The sequence below is a fragment of the Notolepis coatsorum genome, assembly GCF_963971535.1.
Source record: "Notolepis coatsorum genome assembly, chromosome: 16".
Lineage (NCBI taxonomy): Eukaryota > Metazoa > Chordata > Actinopteri > Aulopiformes > Paralepididae > Notolepis > Notolepis coatsorum.
In genome coordinates, this window is record NC_140180.1 from 47,609,114 (window position 1) to 47,628,480 (window position 19,367).

Genomic DNA, 19,367 nt, shown 5'->3' on the forward strand with positions numbered 1-19,367 from the left:
AATAATAATAATAATAATAATAATAATAATAAATAAGAATAATAAGAATAATAAGAATAATGAGCGCAGAGCTCGGTCTGTGTCCTCAGCGCTTCAAGGCTTCAAGCGCTGAGGACACAGACCGAGCTCTGCGCTCATTATTATTATTATTATTAACATGGCGGAGAGAACAATGAGCGCAGAGCTCGGTCTGTGTCCTCAGCGCTTCAATCGCTGAGGACACAGACCGAGCTCTGCGCTCATTATTATTATTATTATCATGGCGGAGAGAACAATGAGTGCAGAGCTCGGTCTGTGTCCTCAGCGCTTCAAGCGCTTCAAGCGCTGAGGACACAGACCGAGCTCTGCGCTCATTATTATTATCATGGCGGAAATATATTTGAAAGATGACAGCCCACCCCACGCCTCCTCCCTCTCCCTCCACCACCAGCCTCCCAGCCAAGCCAAGTCCCTTCACCCTAGCAGCTAGGAGGGGGGCGTACTAGCGTAGGTCAGTGGCCAATCAGAGCGCAAAACGGGAACCCGGAAACACGAACACGTTGGTAAAAGCATAGACGCGACAGGGACAGTCCACCAAAAAAAGGGGAGGGGGCTGCACTGGGGGGGGGGGGGGGGGGGGTCCCACATTGTCCCTCACAAACATACCCTTTGTCCCACATTTGGTTTATTGGGATCTGGTCACCCTAGGCGGGTTAGATAAGACATGGCTCAGGAGGAGACATTGAATACGACATGGCTCAGGAGGAGACATTGAATAAGACATGGGTCAGGACGAGACGTTGAGGTAAGGGTGGGTTAGATAAGACATGGCTCAGGAAGAGACATTGAGGTACGGGTGGGTTAGATAAGACATGGTCAGGAGGAGACATTGAATATGACATGGCTCAGGAGGAGATGTTGAATAAGATATGGCTCAGGAAGAGACATTGAATAAGACATGGCTCAGGAAGAGACATTGAGGTAAGGGTGGGTTAGATAAAACATGGCTCAGGGGAGTAGTGATCAGAGCTGGGCTGCCATCACCAGACAGGAAGCACACACACAAGAATCGTCATGCTATTCTGACCACATTCCACCATTCTGAGCCCATAAATGTACAGATATTCCACCATTCTGAGTTTATATGATTTGAGTTAAGACTGAATAAGAAAAAAGTCCCCTTCGACCTCAGACCATGACACCTGTAGCTCAATTAACAATTAATCACAAAGACTAGTAAGTTAACTAGTCAAAAAGGTTAGTGATTGGTAAGGATGAACAAACAACAAAAATGTGTAGCGATCTTTTTTAGGTCTTTAGATTTGAAATGGTAGATTATTGAAAGCATAGAACAATACTGTAACACCACACATAAACAAACACCCAGGTGCATATACACATTTAACACATACACATTTAACACTGTGGTGGATATTAGCCGGAGGCAAAGACATACTCAAATAGACTTGGTTATTACAGATGTATTAACTCAAACAAACTTCTAGCTCACAGCTAGAAGGTTGAGGGTTAGATTCCCGCTTGGGGACCAGGTTGCCAGGTACCCAGGTGGGGTATCTCCCGGGCCTTTCTGTGTGGAGTTTGCATGTTCTCCCCGTGCTTGCAAGGGTTTCCCCTCCAGAATATAAACCCAATGGAAAAACATGCAGAACAGATTGCTAACGCTGTCCCGTCCCTGACAAAGATGGACAGGAGCACTTGGATTTGTCCCCGAGCTCGGCCCCACGCCGCAGCCCGTGTCTGCTCCCAAATACAACTTAGGTATAGGGTAGGTGTTAGGTAGAGACAAAGGGGAAGTGTATTGACGGGAGAAGGCCAGACGGCCATCCACCAGAATACATGTGCAACATACTTCAGCTCACATATCCAACCATGTGAAAACAAGTTAACTTCAGATTGAGAATACAGAGGAATCACTCACAAGTGAAGAAACTTCCGGAAAGACACCCCTTAAATTGTGCACAGGGCTGTGACAGCTTTGCAGACATTCCATCATCCCACCAACACTGATGTGGTGTTCTATTTAAAGATGTCCCCATTTCACAGACTACCACCCTAGCCTCCACCTGCTTTAGTTCTGCTCTGGAAACTCGATACAACTACCCTAAGAGTACTGTAGGCTACTATGTGTAAGCTATGTCCCCTATAGAGGATTCGTCCACAGTGCTCCCTGACATGCAATTGACAGTTTCATGAGGCTGTTATGCTTTATCTTTTTCTGTCGCTGTTATACTTTAGTCTCTCTTGCAGCAGGGAGAACCCGGGCCGTAAATGGAGCATACCACCAAGACTGACTGTATCAAATCAAATTTATTTGTAAGTCCCGACAACACACGTTAATGTCCCTATGGGCCAGACACGTCTTCTTTAAACAAGTCAAGAAGAAATAAATCAAGAACAAAACAAAAACACCATAAAGTCCAAAAAATTTCAAATAAATAAAATAAATGCAACACTCCCAGACATACCCCACGCAAAGGTAATATAAGAAAAAACTCACTAAAACCTAGCAATAGGAACAAATGCACCACAGGCAATGTGGAGGAGAGAATGGTCATCACACACATAATAAACCTCTCCATAAAACAGGGACACGTCCCCAAGGACTTCAAAATTGCGAGAGTGACCCCTCTGCACAAAAAGGGCACCAAATTAGACCCAGGCAACTACCGCCCTGTTTCTATTCTTACCTCCATCTCGAAAGTCATGGAGAAAATAGTCTACGAACAGGTCGAAAAGTACCTGGCGGAAAAAAATTCAATCTACGAATTCCAATCTGGCTTCAGAACATCCCACTCCACTGACACATACCTTCTCTATTTGAACGACCACATCAAACAAGAGGTGGACACGGGCAAATAGTGCGGCATGGTCATGCTGGACCTACAAAAGGCCTTCGACACTGTCCATTCTGATTGACAAGCTAAAAGCAATTGGTTTTGATAGTTTATCAGTGAGCTGGATGCAATCCTACCTTGAGGGGAGAGAACAGATGGTGGAGGTAAACGGTACTCTATCCCCCCCCCCCCCTCACACTGAGCTGTGGTGTTCCACAAGGAAGCATACTAGGACCGCTACTGTTCCTAATTTATGCAAATGACATGTCGTCAGCTTGTGACTGCAACTTGTTCTTGTTCGCGGACGACTCAGCCCTGCTGGTCTCTGACAGGAACAAGTTACAGGTTGAAAAAACCCTCAGCTCTGAACTCGGCAGAATCTGCACCTGGCTCGCTGATAACAAACTATCATTACACCTGGGTAAAACAGAGTCCATTCTCTTCGGATCAAATAACAAACTCAGTGAGTGACAATATTGTCACAAGGAAAGATGAAATTACTGTACATACCTAGGTTCCATCCTAGAGGCAAATCTTTCCTGTGACAAAATGGCATCCAAGGTAATAAAAAAAGTCAACAAACAAACTCGATTCTTGTACCGGATCTCCTCTCTGGTAAACAAGAATACCCTCAAGACTCTGGCAGGAGCACTCATTCAAGGGTACTACGACTATGCTTGCACCTCATGGTACCAAAGCACCTCAAAGGCGCTAAAAACAAGATTACAAACATCACAAAACAAACTGGTCAGACTTCTACTTGACCTTACCCCTAGAACCCACCTCACCCCTGCCCACTTTGACAACCTAGGATGGCTTAGAGTAGACGACAGAGCACAGCAACTTGCAATGGGCCTGGTCTACAAGATACACTATAGGACTAAGGTACCCATGTACATGTCAAATACTTCCCAAAGGTCAGTGAATACCACGACCACAACACCAGAGGAAGCTCAACAAATCATGTTAAACCCAGATTCGGCTCAAACAAGGGACTAAACACGTTACGCAATTATGCCACATCAATGTTGAACGCCCTACCCAAAGCTGTAAAGGAATGTGAATCCCTACCCACATTCAAAACCGCTCTTAAAGAGCACCTACAATTAGCTGCAATTCGAAACTGGCCACCGTAAATGTCCAAACCCCCCCACCCCCTCCTAATAGACAGTCTCCTCCCCACCGCATGTATATATTCTCTCCCCACCGTATGTATATTTCTCTCCCACCCACCCACCCCCTCCTAATGTACAGTTCCCTCCCCATATGTACTTTCTGTCAGGATATATGGGTAACAGTACTGTATATTTGCATGATCGTATGTCACAAATGTAACAATACTAAATACCTGTATGTCATGTATGTCCCTATGCCATAAATGTCATGATTTCATGTATGTTGTGTATGTCATAAATGTCACTATGAATTGAAAATGTGGGACCCTGATGTAAACAAGACAAACGTCTTTCTCTGGTCTGCATCCCCTTAACAATTGAATTGTGTGTATTGAGCCGTACTGTATTGTATCCATTCTGCAATCTGTTAAATAAAGTTTTCATTCATTCATTCAGAAACCTTAGAAGGCTCGTTCAAGGGGGGATCTCCCTTCTTAGATGTCGGTGATAGTAGTGTTGCAATAAAACAGGCGAAACAGTTGGTAAGCATGCACTCAGGGCCGTTTCTATGCATAGGCGAGCTAGGCGATCGCCTAGGGCGCCAATGACTGGAGGGCGCCAAAAAATATATATATATATTGACATTTTTTATTTTACTTAATTTAAAAAAATATATATATTATTATTATTATTTTTTTTTTCACATCTCTTATTTTGGAGATCGAGGTCCTACTTTGACACTGAAATGAAAAAGTATTTCATCAACTAAAATATCTATAATTTCCAGAATAGTAAACACATACAGGCGTAGAGGCGGCGGTGTGTTTCAGGCTGTGTGATGTACACGCAGCTCTGTGTAGGAGTGTGTTTCAGGCTGTGTGATGTACAGGCGTAGAGGCGGCTCTGTGTAGGAGTGTGTTTCAGGCTGTGTGACGTACAGGCAGCTCTGTGTAACAGTGTGTTTCAGGCTGTGTGACGTACAGGCGTAGAGGCAGTGGCGGCTCTACCACTAGGGGCGCTCGGGCGCCGCCCCCCCCTGCTTATATGAGAGAACAAGAAAAATAATGTTTTAGTTTTTTGTTTTATAGCCCTATAAATAATATAAACATGTTTAAAATTAATAATATTTACTCATTTTAAGTATGTTTGTGTTTCCAATGCACAATATAACGTTATTATATAAAATAAAAAAATACTCGTTTTCTTGAACAGGAAGTGACATCACTTTTTTTTTTTTTTTATTTCTCTGCCCGGGCTAGACGCAATAGCGCTCTGAGTGCGCGTCACGGTTTGATCGCTGTATCCGTCGAAGCCAATCAGTGCGTAACGCGTTGTGCGTTGAAATATGACTATTATGTTGGAATCCGGGCGCGATTTGAAGCGGTCTAGGCAGTAGCGTCAAGAATTTCTGTAGCCGCATTTCGCGGAGACGCTCTCTGATTGGCCGACGCCAGTATTTTTTTCCGTAGCAGAATTTCGCAGAGACGATCTCTGATTGGCCGAATCCAATTTCTAACGTTCCAATTCTAGCTTATTCCTAGGTTGGTAGTTGTGTTGTTGTGAGATGCAGCTGTTTGTCTTAGAGCGTGACTGCAAGTTCTTTAGACGGTTAAGCTTAGGCACTCTTTCAAAGTTGGTTAAGGTTAGAGTTTGTCTTAGAGCATGGCGATAGAACGCCAGGTAGTTTGCAGTCTGTTCGACGCGGAAAAATGGACAAAGAAATGTACTTGTGTTGTGCTAACAAGCTAACACTTGGCTAACAAGCTATATGGCGGATGCAGTCTGGAGACAGTGGACAGTGGTCTGGAATACATCAACAGTGGATTATACACGTTTATCAAGCTCTCCTGCCCTGGACGTTTCAACTAAACAGTGAGTCTCTCTCTCTCTCTCTCTCTCGCTCTCTCTCTCTCGCTATACACAGCTGTCTCCGCGAAATGCGGCTACGGAAAAAAGTATTGACTGTGCTTGCTGAGACGATAATTAATAGGCTAGCGATTCAAAACGCGCTGCTGTGTTGTGAACTATAACATTAATTTAGCTGCTGCTGATGCATAATGAAAGAATGGTGAGTTGTTTAAAATGACAACATACATGTGTTAATTATTTGATTTGATTGATCCGAGAGACAGAGAGAGATTGCTCCAGAGCATCTCAGAGCATTATATTTTCAACTCGACCTATTAACGTGAACTGCGACCCACAAGGCACCAGCGCCAGCGGCCGCTACTGCGTAGAGGCTAGTATCAGATATAAGGCTGGTACAAGGCTAGTACACAGTACATTTCGCTGAGTAAATTTGACTCAAACTGAGTACATTTGACTCAAACTGAGTAAAATGTTACTCACTTTGGCTCAAATGGACTCAGTTTGAGTAAAATTTACTCTGCAAAATTTACTGCGTATCAGATATGAAGCATCTAGATCAGCTACAGAAGCACCGGATTTGCTTCTGCTCAAGCCACTGCCAGAGACCTCTGTGAGGAGATGAATGTGGAGGCTGTGCTGAAGTAGAAGAGGCTGAGAAAAACAAAACAGCAATTCTCCTATACGAGTCTCCTGATGAGCCTTTTAGTGATGCACTAAAACAAAGGGAAGTTTCCTTCTTCAAGCAGGTTGTGGATGTCTCCATTGAATCACTGCGTGAGCGATTTCAGACCTTAAGTGAAGTTGAGAGCAAGTTTGGGGTGCTTATCAACTTCCCTAAGCTTTCCACTGAGGAGCAGAAACAGCAGTGTGCAGCACTAAGTAACTCCCTCACCTGCAATGGCCAGTCAGACCTGGATGGAAAAGAACTTGCATTGGAAATGCAAAATGTCCCAGATTTTCCCAAGGCCAACATGACCACCCTGGAACTTTTATCCTTTCTACAGGAGAAGAAACTGAAAGAAATGTACCCAAATATGTTGGTGGCCCTCAGAATTGCTGCCACTTCTCCAGTGACTGTAGCTTCTGCAGAGAGGAGCTTCTCAAAATTGAAGCTCATTAATCAGCATGCATTTATCAGCTGTTCGAGAGAGCAGTCGCAATTGTCTGTCCCGCGTCACTCAGCTGTTTTTCTTGTTTCTTGTTTCTTGTTTTCTCGGATTCAGAGCATTGCTGGCGTCAACTTGTGACTGCCGCTTCTGTCCGTATCTGTGAAACTGTATTCCAGCCCTGTTACCCGTTTCCCCCACGTCCATTCCTTGTATTTTATTTGTTATTTTATTTATTTATTTTCTACCGTCTACGCTGCTTGTTTCCCCCGTCCTCTCCTGCGCCCGTCCTGACTCTCTACAAACATTTCACGTCCTCACTTTCCCCCCCGCTCTGTGGACCTGCCGACTGTACTCCCACCGTTCCCACCATCACTGGATCTCAAACTGGACTACAAACCCTGCCACTGGAAAATAAACTCCCGGATCTACACATTTTCTCCTCGACAAAACGTTACCTGTCCTCCGGATCGGTCCTGAGTGTGTCCCTCCATCTGCTCCTGGCTGTCTGCTGTCGGCTAAATCAGCCACCCGCCGCTGGCACTGCCTGCCTGGCCGTGCTGTCCTACTACTCCCTTCCCGCGAGGGCGACACCACTCCCTCGCGCTGGTTTGCGGGTTTCCATCTCCTCGGGTGAGTGTCGGCGATACTCCACTACTGCCCTCACTCTCCTGGTGGTCTTGGCTGTTAGTATGGCGCCGTCAGGTTGGCCTGCTACGCGGGCTTGGTCTGGAGCCGGCTACTACACGCTGCACCAAAACAACAACACACTCTCTCCCAGTGTCCAGCTCCAGCTCCGGAGTGCTCCCAGTGTCCAGCTGCAGCCCTGGAGTGATCCGCTCAAGATGCTACTCCAACTCTCCGCTTTCCAGCTACTACTAATTTTTAACCCACTCCTGCTCCTATCCTACACCCAACTTGGACTCCTGCTTCTCCTACCGTTTTCCCCTTGGATTCTCACTCCGCCCCATCCCCCCATTTTTCACTGCCCCCCCCCACCCCCCCGCCGCCTCTCATATACTCCTGCTGATCTTCACTCGTTCAACAACAATTACCGTCTCCCTGCTGCCACTGCTGCCAGAAACGCTGGCATTCACTGTCACAGAGGCCCCCGCCTAAATCGAAACCGGACTCTCCACCTCCCTGACGGCTCATACATCCCCTCTTCCTGGACTACCTCTCGCCCCCCTGCCACCCCCACCCGCCGCACCGCTAACCTCAATAACCTTCGCTCCTTCCTCCCTGCTCCCCCATCCATCTCCCTTGCTCTCCTCAACACTCGTTCTCTCTCAAACAAATCACCTCTGATTTATGAATTACTACTGGACAACAACCTTGACCTGCTCCTCCTCAATGAAACCTGGCAACAGCCCTCAGACTTCTACTCCCTCAACCAAGCTACCCCCCCAAACTACAGCTTCATCGAGGGGGGGGGGTCTTGCCGTTTTCCACAAACTCTCCCTATCCATCACTGAACTGCACCTAAACCTCCCTCCCATGCTATCCTTTGAATACCTTGCCTTTTCCCTCCCCAACTCTATCACTGCACTACTCCTCTACCGCCCTCCAAAGCCTCATCCCTCTTTTCTAACTGAACTTTCTGATCTCCTGACCATAGCCTCCACTCTCTCCACCCGCCTCCTTCTTACCGGTGACCTCAACATCCATGTTGACCAACCTAACTCAAACCTCACTCCTGACTTCCTCTCCCTCCTTGACTGTTTTAGCCTCACCCAGCACATCAACTTTCCCACCCACAACAAAGGCCACACACTAGACCTTGTTTGCTCTGCCTCCCTACCCATATCCAATCCTCACCCCATCCCATTCCCACTCTCTGACCACTACTGCATCCTTTTCGCTGCTCCCCTTCCCCCACCCCACCACTCCAATAAACGCACCATCTCTTTCCGTAACATAAAATCCATTGACCCTCTCACACTGTCTCAGTCCATATCCTCTGCCTTTCCCCCTGACTCTGCCCCCTCTAACCCCGACGACTATGCCTTCCTCCTCAACTCTACTCTCTCTGACTCCCTTGACTCACTGGCACCCCTGAAAACCATCACTGTCTCATTCACCACCTCCTCCCCCTGGTACACTCCGGAACTCCGCTCTATGAAGCAGACCGGCCGTCAATTAGAACGCCTCTATAAAAAAAACCACCTCACCATCCACGCCGATCTACACAAACTAGGGATGCCCCGATCGATCGGCCACCGATCGTTATCGGCCGATAATCAGTATAAATATGCAATCGGGGAATTCCGATAATGAGTCATATTCGCCGATCGCGGAAACTGATCAAGTGGATATCTCACTCGCTTGTCTCAGACGCACAGGACCTGCAAACTGCTCCTCCTCCCTAGCCCCGCCCGCCCCCGTGTAGAGTTTGTAAACAAAGAGGTGCGGCTCCTCTGCTCGAGTCTGTAGTTGTGGCAATTCCAGGTGTAGGGGTGGCAGAATAAACAACACACAGACAGGTTGCAGTTCCCAAAATCATACTCTTTATTTTCTTAGTCAAATAATAACGGTTTGCTGTCGGCCGGGCGGCGTCTCCGCTCTGTGGCCTTTTGCCTTGCGCTGCTACGGGGGACTGAGAGGAGGCTCCTCGGCTCCATTAAGTCCCCCCTCTCCAACAGGCGCACCGCGCCGTGATTCGCTAATCAGGTAATCACTCTGATGGGTATTTAGTGACAGGTGCGTCCGGAAGCGGACGCCCAAACATGGGCAGCGCCCAGCCATTGGGTCGCCACATAGCGCCCATCAATCACCAAGCCCAGGGGTGGCTTGGGGTTGCCACAGTACCCCCCCTCCAGCTCCGACCGTCGGGGAAGAGCGTCCGACGCCCAACAGGCATCCTTCCTGGAGAGGGCGTCTGCGTTGCCATGCGCCACCCCTGACCTGTGAATGACAGAAAAGTTAAATGACTGTAACTCCAGAAACCATCGAGTCACCCTGGCATTGGTCCCCTTTGTCTTGGCCATCCAGACTAGGGGGGCGTGATCCGTCACCAGCGTGAAACGCCTCCCCAGCAGATAATAGCGGAGCGTCTCCAGTGCCCACTTAATTGCCAGACCTTCGCGCTCCACCGCAGAATAGTTGCGCTCGTGTGGCAGCAGCTTCCTGCTCACATATAAAATCGGATGTTCCTCACCCTCCAGTTGCTGGGAGAGGACCGCTCCCAGTCCCACCTCTGATGCGTCTGTTTGTACCGTCATCTCCTTGTCGAAGTTCGGGGAGATCAGCACCGGTCCCGAACAGAGGGCAGTCTTGAGGTCCTCGAACGCCGCCTCCGCCTCCGGTGTCCACTTCACCGTGAACGGCCGCCGCGCCTGGGTCAGATCTGTGAGGGGAGCAGCGCGAGCAGCAAAGTTAGGGATAAACCTCCTATAATAGCTCGCTAGCCCATTAAATGTCCTGACCTGCTTCTTGGTTAAAGGGCGAGGCCACTCCCTTATTGCATCAATCTTCCTCTTCTGCGGTTTCACATTGCCCCGGCCTATTGTGAACCCCAGGTACTCTGCCTCTTCTAATCCCAGCCTGCATTTCTTTGGGTTGGCGGTGAGACCCGCCTCCCGGAGGGCCCCCAACACCGCTCTCACCTTTTGGAGGTGGGTGTCCCAATCTGACGAGTGGATGATAATGTCATCGAGATATGCGGCTGCATACTCCCGATGGGGCCGTAGTACTCTGTCCATCAGCCTCTGAAAGGTAGATGGCGCCCCATGCAGGCCAAACGGGAGAACTTTATAATGGAACAGCCCATCTGGGGTGGAGAAAGCCGTCTTCTCCCTTGAGGCGGGGGCCAGAGGGACTTGCCAATAACCCTTCGTTAGGTCTAGTGTCGTGATAAATCTGGCCAGGCCCAGTCTGTCAATGAGCTCATCCACTCTAGGCATGGGATAGGCGTCAAACTTTGAAATTTCATTAAGCTTCCTGAAATCATTACAGAACCTGGTTGTTGAGTCGGGTTTTGGCACTAAAACAATAGGACTGGACCACCCGCTATGAGACTCCTCAATTACTCCCATCTCCAGCATGACCCGCACTTCTCTTCTGACTGCCTCTCTTTTTGCCTCTGGGATACGATAGGGCTTCAGCTTTACCTTGTCTCCCGGGCTGGTAATGATGTGGTGCTGGGCCAATGTGGTGCGGCCCGGCGTGGCCGAGAACACGTCCCGGTTCTGTTGGACCAGCTCCCGAAGCTCCTGCCGTTGGGTCGGGGACAACTGTTCCCCGATGGGAACATCGGCCGCCTCTGCCACCTGCTGCGCAAAAGGGGGAAGAGGGGGGGGGGCGAGAGCAACACATCCCGGGCATGCCATTTCTTCAACAGGTTAACATGGTATAACTGTCGATGCTTCCTACGGTCGGGCTGGTGGACCTTGTAGTTGACGGGACCCACTTTCTCGATTATGTCGTAGGGTCCCTGCCATTTGGCTAGGAATTTGCACTCTGCTGTCGGTACCAGTACTAGGACTCGGTCCCCCACATTAAACTCCCGTGGCTGTGCGCCCCGGTCATAAATGCGCTTCTGTGCGTCTTGGGCCTGTTGCATGTGTTCTCTCACCACTGGCCAGAGCGCCTTCATCCTGTCTCTCATTACCTGCACATGCTCTATGAGAGACCGGTGGGGCGACGGCTGTTCCTCCCAAATCTCCTTTGCGATGTCCAGGAGACCCCGCGGCTTGCGGGCGTAGAGCAGCTCAAATGGCGAGAAGCCAGTGGAGGCCTGTGGGACCTCACGCACAGAGAACATCAGAAAGGGCAACAACTGATCCCAATTCTTCCCATCCTTCTCCATCACCTTCCTTAGCATGCTTTTCAGGGTCTTGTTAAAGCGCTCGCACAGTCCATCCGTCTGTGGATGGTATATGGAGGTTCGTAGCTGTTCCACTTTCATTAGTTTGCACATTTCTTTCATGACCCGCGACATAAAGCACGAGCCCTGATCCGTGAGAATAGAGTCGGCAATTCCCACCCGACTAAACAAATGAAATAGCTCCCGTGCCACAATTTTGGCCGTCACCGTGCGTAACGGGATGGCTTCGGGGTAACGGGTAGCATAATCTATGATTACCAGTATATACTGGTGGCCTCGGGACGATTTAACTAGAGGGCCCACTACGTCGAGGGCAATTCTTGAGAATGGGGTCTCAATGATGGGCAGCGGGATCAGAGGACTTTTATATTGTACCTTTGGTGCTGCGCGTTGACACTCTGGGCAGCTCCGGCAATAGTCCTCTACCGCTCTCTTCATGCCCGGCCAATGGAAACGCGCCCTTATGCGCTCCATGGTTTTGTCCACGCCCAGGTGCGCTCCGAGGATATGTGAATGCGCCAGCTGGAGTACAGTGGGAATAAAGAACTTCGGTACCAGCAATAGATCCCTAACCTCATCATTCTTTTTTACAACTTGGTACAGCAATTGTCTTTTTATTGCAAAGTGAGGATATGGCAGGTTACTCACCCCCTCCACGGGATTTCCATCTATGGTCTTGATATTCGCCCGGGCCTGCGTTAGGTTTGGGTCTTCCAGCTGGGCCGTTCCGAACTGACCCGCCAGGTCCCTCCCCACCTTGTCCGCCTGGGGGAACTCCGCAAAGGGGTCCTCGTCACTGTTATCCGTCTCGGGGCCCGCTTGGGGCGCTGGCGCGTCGTCACCCACACCTGATGCCGTCTCTGTCTCACTCCCCGGTATATCCAGGGGTTCCGGCGCGTCGTCACCTACATCTGAGGCCGTCTCAGTCTCACTCCCCGTTACGTTCAGAGCACACACCTTCGGCTGACGTAACCCTTTCTTCTTCCTCGGTTTACCCGTAGAGGGTGGGGTGCGCGGGGAGATGACGGCTGAGCACAGCTGGCGATACAGGGGGCAGTCTCGACCAATCAGCAGCGCTACCGGCAGGTTAGGTATGACGCCGGCTGTCATCGAGCAGACCCCCTTGGTGGTTGTCAGGGTGATCGGCGCTGTAGGATACAACTTTGTGTCCCCGTGCACACAGGACACTGACACTTGCGGAGCCTCTGCGTCGCAGTGTGCCAAATGGGGCTGAACCAGCGTTATGGCACTACCCGAGTCCAGGAGCGCTACGGCATCTTTGTCGTTGACGCGCACGGGTAAAAGTGTCGCCGATGTTTCCTTATGGGCCCAACAGGCTGCGCCATAGTTGCACGTCTTTCCGCGGGGGTCTGAAGCTGCCGCCGATGGCATGGACACATCCCGGCCTGGGCAGTTCCACGAGAGATGCCCGGGCTCGCCGCAGTCGTAGCAGCGTCTTTGGTCCTGGTTGAACAGCGGTCTTCTTCGGGGTAGTTCGGGCTCACCTGCGTTCCCTACCCGGCCCCTTGGGCTGGGCTCGTCGGGACCCCTCCTTGTTCTCGGCCGCTCTGGCTTTTCCCCTCGCCCCCCTTTGAGTAACTCCCGCGTTACCTGGTGGGCCTCCACAATATTCACCAGCTGCTCCACGGAGCGGGGGTCCGCTTGACTCGCCTGCTTCTTCGAGTCATAGGGGAGGGCTCTGACAAAGCGGTCCATAACAATCCGTTCCAAAACCGTGGGCCCTCCGGGGTCAGTCATTAGCCAGGCTCGGCTTGTGCGGACCAGGTCGTGCATCTGGGAGCGCGGGGAGGCCTGTGCGTCATACACCCAGTCATGGAACCGCTGCGCGCGGGACTGCAGACTATGGCCGTACCGGGACAGAATTTCCTGCTTTAGCCGAGTGTAGTTCCCGGCTTGCTCCGGTGGCAGGTCCTGGTAGGCCTTTTGTGCATTACCCGACAGGAAGGGGGCCAGCAGTCCCCCCCAGTCGTCTTCGGGCCAGCCCTCCCGGCCGGCGGTGCGCTCAAACGCCAGGAGATAGGCTTCTATATCCTCCTGCTCCGTCAGCTTGGGGATGAAGCGCCCGGGGTTAGGCCGCGTCCCGGCGGCCCCTTCCTCCTGCCGGTGAGCGGCCATCCGCTGGAGCTCCGCGTGGATCATCCCCGTCTGTTTCCTCTGTTCGTGCAGGGCCTCTTCGTGCCGGGTCTGTTGTTCCATGCTCGCCTGTACAAGCTGCTGCACCAGCGCGTCCATGCTTTTTCCGTTATTAAATTTATATATATATATATATATATATATATTTTTTTTTAATTTCTTTTATTCTATTCTGATAAAGTCTATTGTTGTTTATTCTGCACCCCTGATTGCCAGTAGACTATGCCCGCATTCTCCACCACTGTGGCAATTCCAGGTGTAGGGGTGGCAGAATAAACAACACACAGACAGGTTGCAGTTCCCAAAATCATACTCTTTATTTTCTTAGTCAAATAATAACGGTTTGCTGTCGGCCGGGCGGCGTCTCCGCTCTGTGGCCTTTTGCCTTGCGCTGCTACGGGGGACTGAGAGGAGGCTCCTCGGCTCCATTAAGTCCCCCCTCTCCAACAGGCGCACCGCGCCGTGATTCGCTAATCAGGTAATCACTCTGATGGGTATTTAGTGACAGGTGCGTCCGGAAGCGGACGCCCAAACATGGGCAGCGCCCAGCCATTGGGTCGCCACATAGCGCCCATCAATCACCAAGCCCAGGGGTGGCTTGGGGTTGCCACATAGTGCATTCGACCTGCGCTAACGTTAGCTACCTAGCTATCGTTACTGTTTAAACAAAATTACCCAGTCAACTATTCACGTTTAGTAGGCATTGTCTAACGGTATTTAGCCGGCTAGCTACCGATAGCTCCTGATATCAACAAATGATCCAGAAAATCTAGTAGTCCATGTTCATACCTCCGGTAGCTTGCGTTAGCTTGTGTTAGCTGACGTTAGTTTACTGTTCAAAACGAAATGTCCCATTGAACTAAAGTTCTGTCTTAACGTCATCTAGCCGGCTAGCAGTAGCTACAGATAGCTCTTGATATCAATGTCTTATAACATTGATTTAATGCGTATTCGAGCTGAGGGCTTGCTGAATGTGAAATGACCAAAGCATAACGTTACCAATAGGGTCCCGCTGCAGCGCCGGAGAATCCTTTTTGGAGCTGGGCTACTAGAGTACACACAGACAGTGGAGCTGTTTGCAGATAGCGAGCATTTTGACTTGTTGCGTGGTGGCGATGTCTCGCAGATAATACAAGTACAAGTCTAATTATATAATATATATATTTTATAAAAAAAAAAAAAAAAAAAATTATATAAAATAAATTTTAATTTCTTTTTAATCAAAAACGATCGGTATCGGATCGGTATCGGCCGATATGGCTCACGACGATCGGTGATCGGTATCGGTGGCAAAAAACGTGATCGGGGCATCCCTAACACAAACAGCACGTCTCCTCCTACCGTGATGCACTCCAAGCTCCCAAATCTGCCCACTACTCCACCATCATCAACAGAAGCAACCGCAACCCCCGGACCCTCTTCTCCACTGTCAAGAAACTCCTACAACCCCCGGACAATAACTCACTCTCCTCCCCTGACCTCTGCAACTCGTTTCTCCTCTTCTTCAATAATAAAATATCTCTAATCAACAGCTCACTGACTGCCCGCATCGCCAATTCCCCCACCCTCGCCCCCCCCCACTATAATTTCCCCCCCACCTGACTCCATCCCTCCCACCCCTTTTACTGCTTTCGCCCCAGTCGACTCCTCCTTCATCATGGACCTCATGACCACCTCCAAGACCACTACCTGTTCCCTTGACCCCCTCCCCACTACTCTCAAAGCCTGCCTCCCTGCTCTCATCCCCCACCTCACCGCCCTTTTCAACCAGTCACTATCCCTAGGCCACGTCCCCTCCCCCTATAAACTTGCCGCTGTCACCCCTGTCCTCAAAAAACCCACTCTCGACCCATCCAACCTCTCCAACTACCGCCCCATATCCAATCTTCCTTTTTTCTCCAAAACACTGGACGCATTGCTGCCTCCCAACTCCACTCCCATCTCCAGTCCAACACCCTCTATGAACCCCTTCAGTCTGGCTTCCGTCCCGCTCACAGCACCGAAACTGCACTGGTGAAAGTCATCAACGACCTCCTCATCTCCGCTGATTCCGGTGCCCTCAACATCCTGATCCTACTCGATCTCAGTGCAGCCTTTGACACAGTGTGTCACTCCATCCTCCTCCAAAGGCTGCACCAACTGGGTGTTGAGGGCACAGCACTTGGCTGGTTCTCCTCCTACCTCACAGACAGACACCAATTCATCTCCCTCTCCGGCCACACCTCCTCCCCCTCCCCAGTCACAGAGGGGGTCCCCCAAGGCTCAGTCCTTGGCCCCCTGCTCTCCATCTGCTACATTCTCCCCCTTGGTCACATCATCCGTAAATACCACCTCAACTTCCACTGCTACGCTGATGACACCCAAATCTACATCAGTACACAATCCCCCCACAGCCCACCCCTCAGTCACATCGAACCCTGCATTACCAAACTCCAAACTTGGATGACTCACTGTCGAACTCTTTAGGAGAAAAGAGAGCCAAATGTATTTTATTGACTCAAAATTACATATATTATTTATCCAAAACAAATGGTACAATTTAAATGTCCCCTAAATGATCAAATATACTCCTTGCAACTATTTTCAAAGTAAATTGAAATTAAATTAACTTTAAGGGTAAAAAGAGAATAATTTACATCAGGCATCTATGTGGGCAGCATGGGAGGGCTTGACTGGTTTTACCATCTGGCATATATGGGGGCAGCCCAGAGGACTTGCATTAAAACCCCAGCTCATTCAGTCCATGATTCAGTCAGTCATTGAGTCAGCTCATTGTGCTCAGTGAGTTAAGCTGCAATCAAACCAGGAACGTGATGACCCAATGGTATGTTTACATTTACCTTCCCTGCTTGCTTAATGTACATGTGCCCTGCTTGCTTAATGTGTATGTGCTCTGCTTGCTCTGTTCATGTGCTTTGCTTGTGTTAGCTGTTAGCTCCCTAGCATATTGACTAGCATGTTAGCTTTGCTCAACATGAAAATGTTTGTAGCATGTTAGCTCGGCTCAACATGCTATGTTTGACATGCGGCCCCAGTGCACCCTGGGAAATGGTGTTTCTGTAGGCCTGTAATGTCTGGCATTACAACAGTTTGAATATATTGTTTGAACATTTTGATGCATGACATTGCATGACATTCATGACATATATTAATATATATATATATATATATATATATATATATATATATATATATATATATATATATATAATAAATAAATAGATACATATATATATACATATATAATATAGGTTATGTGGTATATATATATATAATAATAAATAAGAATAATACAAAATGTCAAATGTATTGGTAAATGCTGAATGAATGTTCTTAATGAAAATGCATTTGGTAATTGTTTATTTGAATTAACTGATAATATAGGCTAAATGTATTAATGTTAACTATAATTTATGGTATTATTATAGCCTATGTATTTATGTTGATGTTGAAACATTTCCTTTCATACCCTTTCAGGTTTATAACCTGCTATTGTGACTGCTATTGAGACAACCATTTGTCAACCAAATAAATGACAAACAAAGGTCAAAGAAGTCACAGAGTTATATCCTTCCTTTATCACGTTGCCTGAGCCCTTCAAGTGGGGAAATTAAGAACAAACTTGACACTCACAACTTCCTCAAATTGAACAGTGACAAGACTGAACTTCTCATTATTGGCACCAAAACCACCCTCACCAGATCCGGACCCATCACACTCACCATCAACGACTCCACCATCACCCCCTCCCCCCTAGTCCAAAACCTTGGTGTCCTCCTTGACCCCACCCTCTCATTTGACCCCCACGTCCGCTCCATCGTAAACATATCTTACTTTCACCTCCGCAACATTGCAAAAATCCGTCACTGCCTCTCCCCCCCTGCTGCTGAATCCCTCATTCACGCCTTCATCTCCTCCCGCCTGGACTATTGCAACTCGCTCCTCATTGGTATCACCTCCCGCTCCCTCCATAAACTGCAAATGGTCCAAAATTCAGCCGCCCGCCTCCTCACTAACACCCGGTCCCGCGAACACATCACTCCTGTCCTCCACTCTCTCCACTGGCTCCCGATCAAACACAGCATAAACTTTAAAACACTACTCCTCACCTTCAAAGCCCTCCACAGCCTGGCCCCCCCTTACCTGACTGATCTCCTTCTTCCCTACCGCCCCACCCATTCCCCCCGGTCCTCCTCCACTGCCTCCCTCACTGTCCCGACATCCAAGCTTAAAAACTTTGGAGATCGGGCCTTCTCTCGTACTGCACCCCGACTCTGGAACTCCCTCCCCCAGTCCATCAGAGACTCCCCTACACTCTCCAACTTCAAAGCTCGCCTCAAAACCCACCTGTTCTCCCTTGCCTTCAACCCCCCCCACCCATAACCCCCCCCCCCCCCCCTCTAACCTGACTGATGTCTGTCTCCAGTCTTTTTGTGCTATCATGCTGTCTTCCCTGTTCCCCCCATGGTCTCTTGTTCCTTTTGTTTTTGTTTCTTTGTTGTCTCTTTGTTTTTGTTTCTTTGCTTTTGTTTCTTTGTTTTTACTTTTGCTCCCGACTATTGTCAGCGACTTCGGGTTTATTGAGAAGCGCTATATAAATTAAATTAATTATTATTATTATTATTATTAAAACATACTTGAGGTCTACAATGTCACAGGACCGTCTCAATGGCCTGGCTATGATGAGTATTAACGATTGGTTATGTATATAACCTAGTTATATGAGTACTGGCTGAGCGTCCCGCTCTTAAAGCCTATCGAGATACCCCTTATCTCCTGTACCTATTGTACTCCATCACGGAAAAAACTTGTACACCCACACCTGACCGGGTCCCGCCTCTATGGAGGCGCAGCCTACAAGACCGTAACCATGGTCACCAACACACCCTTCCTCGCCAAAATCCCGTTCCAGTAAAAGATCCCTCAAAAGGGAACTCAGGGCCGCTTAAGAGCGGGACGCTCAGCCAGTACTCATATAACTAGGTTATATACATAACCTATCGTTATATATTCGTACTTGGCTTATCGCGTCCCGCTCTTAAAGCCTATCGAGATATGGGTTAGTGCGGACGCGAGGCCCGACAGATGTACCCCCTGAGGACCCGTAAGCCCACATCAAGGGGTTCGGGGAGCCCTGTCACCCGATCCTTCCTAATGAAGGGGGGGCGCAGTCAACTCCACCTGAGTGCGAGCAAGAGGGAACTAGAACCCCTTGAACACACAGCACAGTCGGAACCAAGTGTGACCTAACACACTGTGGCCCATACCCACACACTCCTGCTACCCTACCAAAGGACGGGAAGCAGGAAAGGCCACAGACACCAGAACCCCCGGTCATGTCCATGAGGTAAAACCTTACAAAGGGACCATGAAGCTGCAGCCCAGATGTCCTCCACCGAGGCCCCACCCAGGAGAGCGGCAGAGGCAGCCACCCCACGAGTGGAGTGCGCCCTGATTCCCCCAG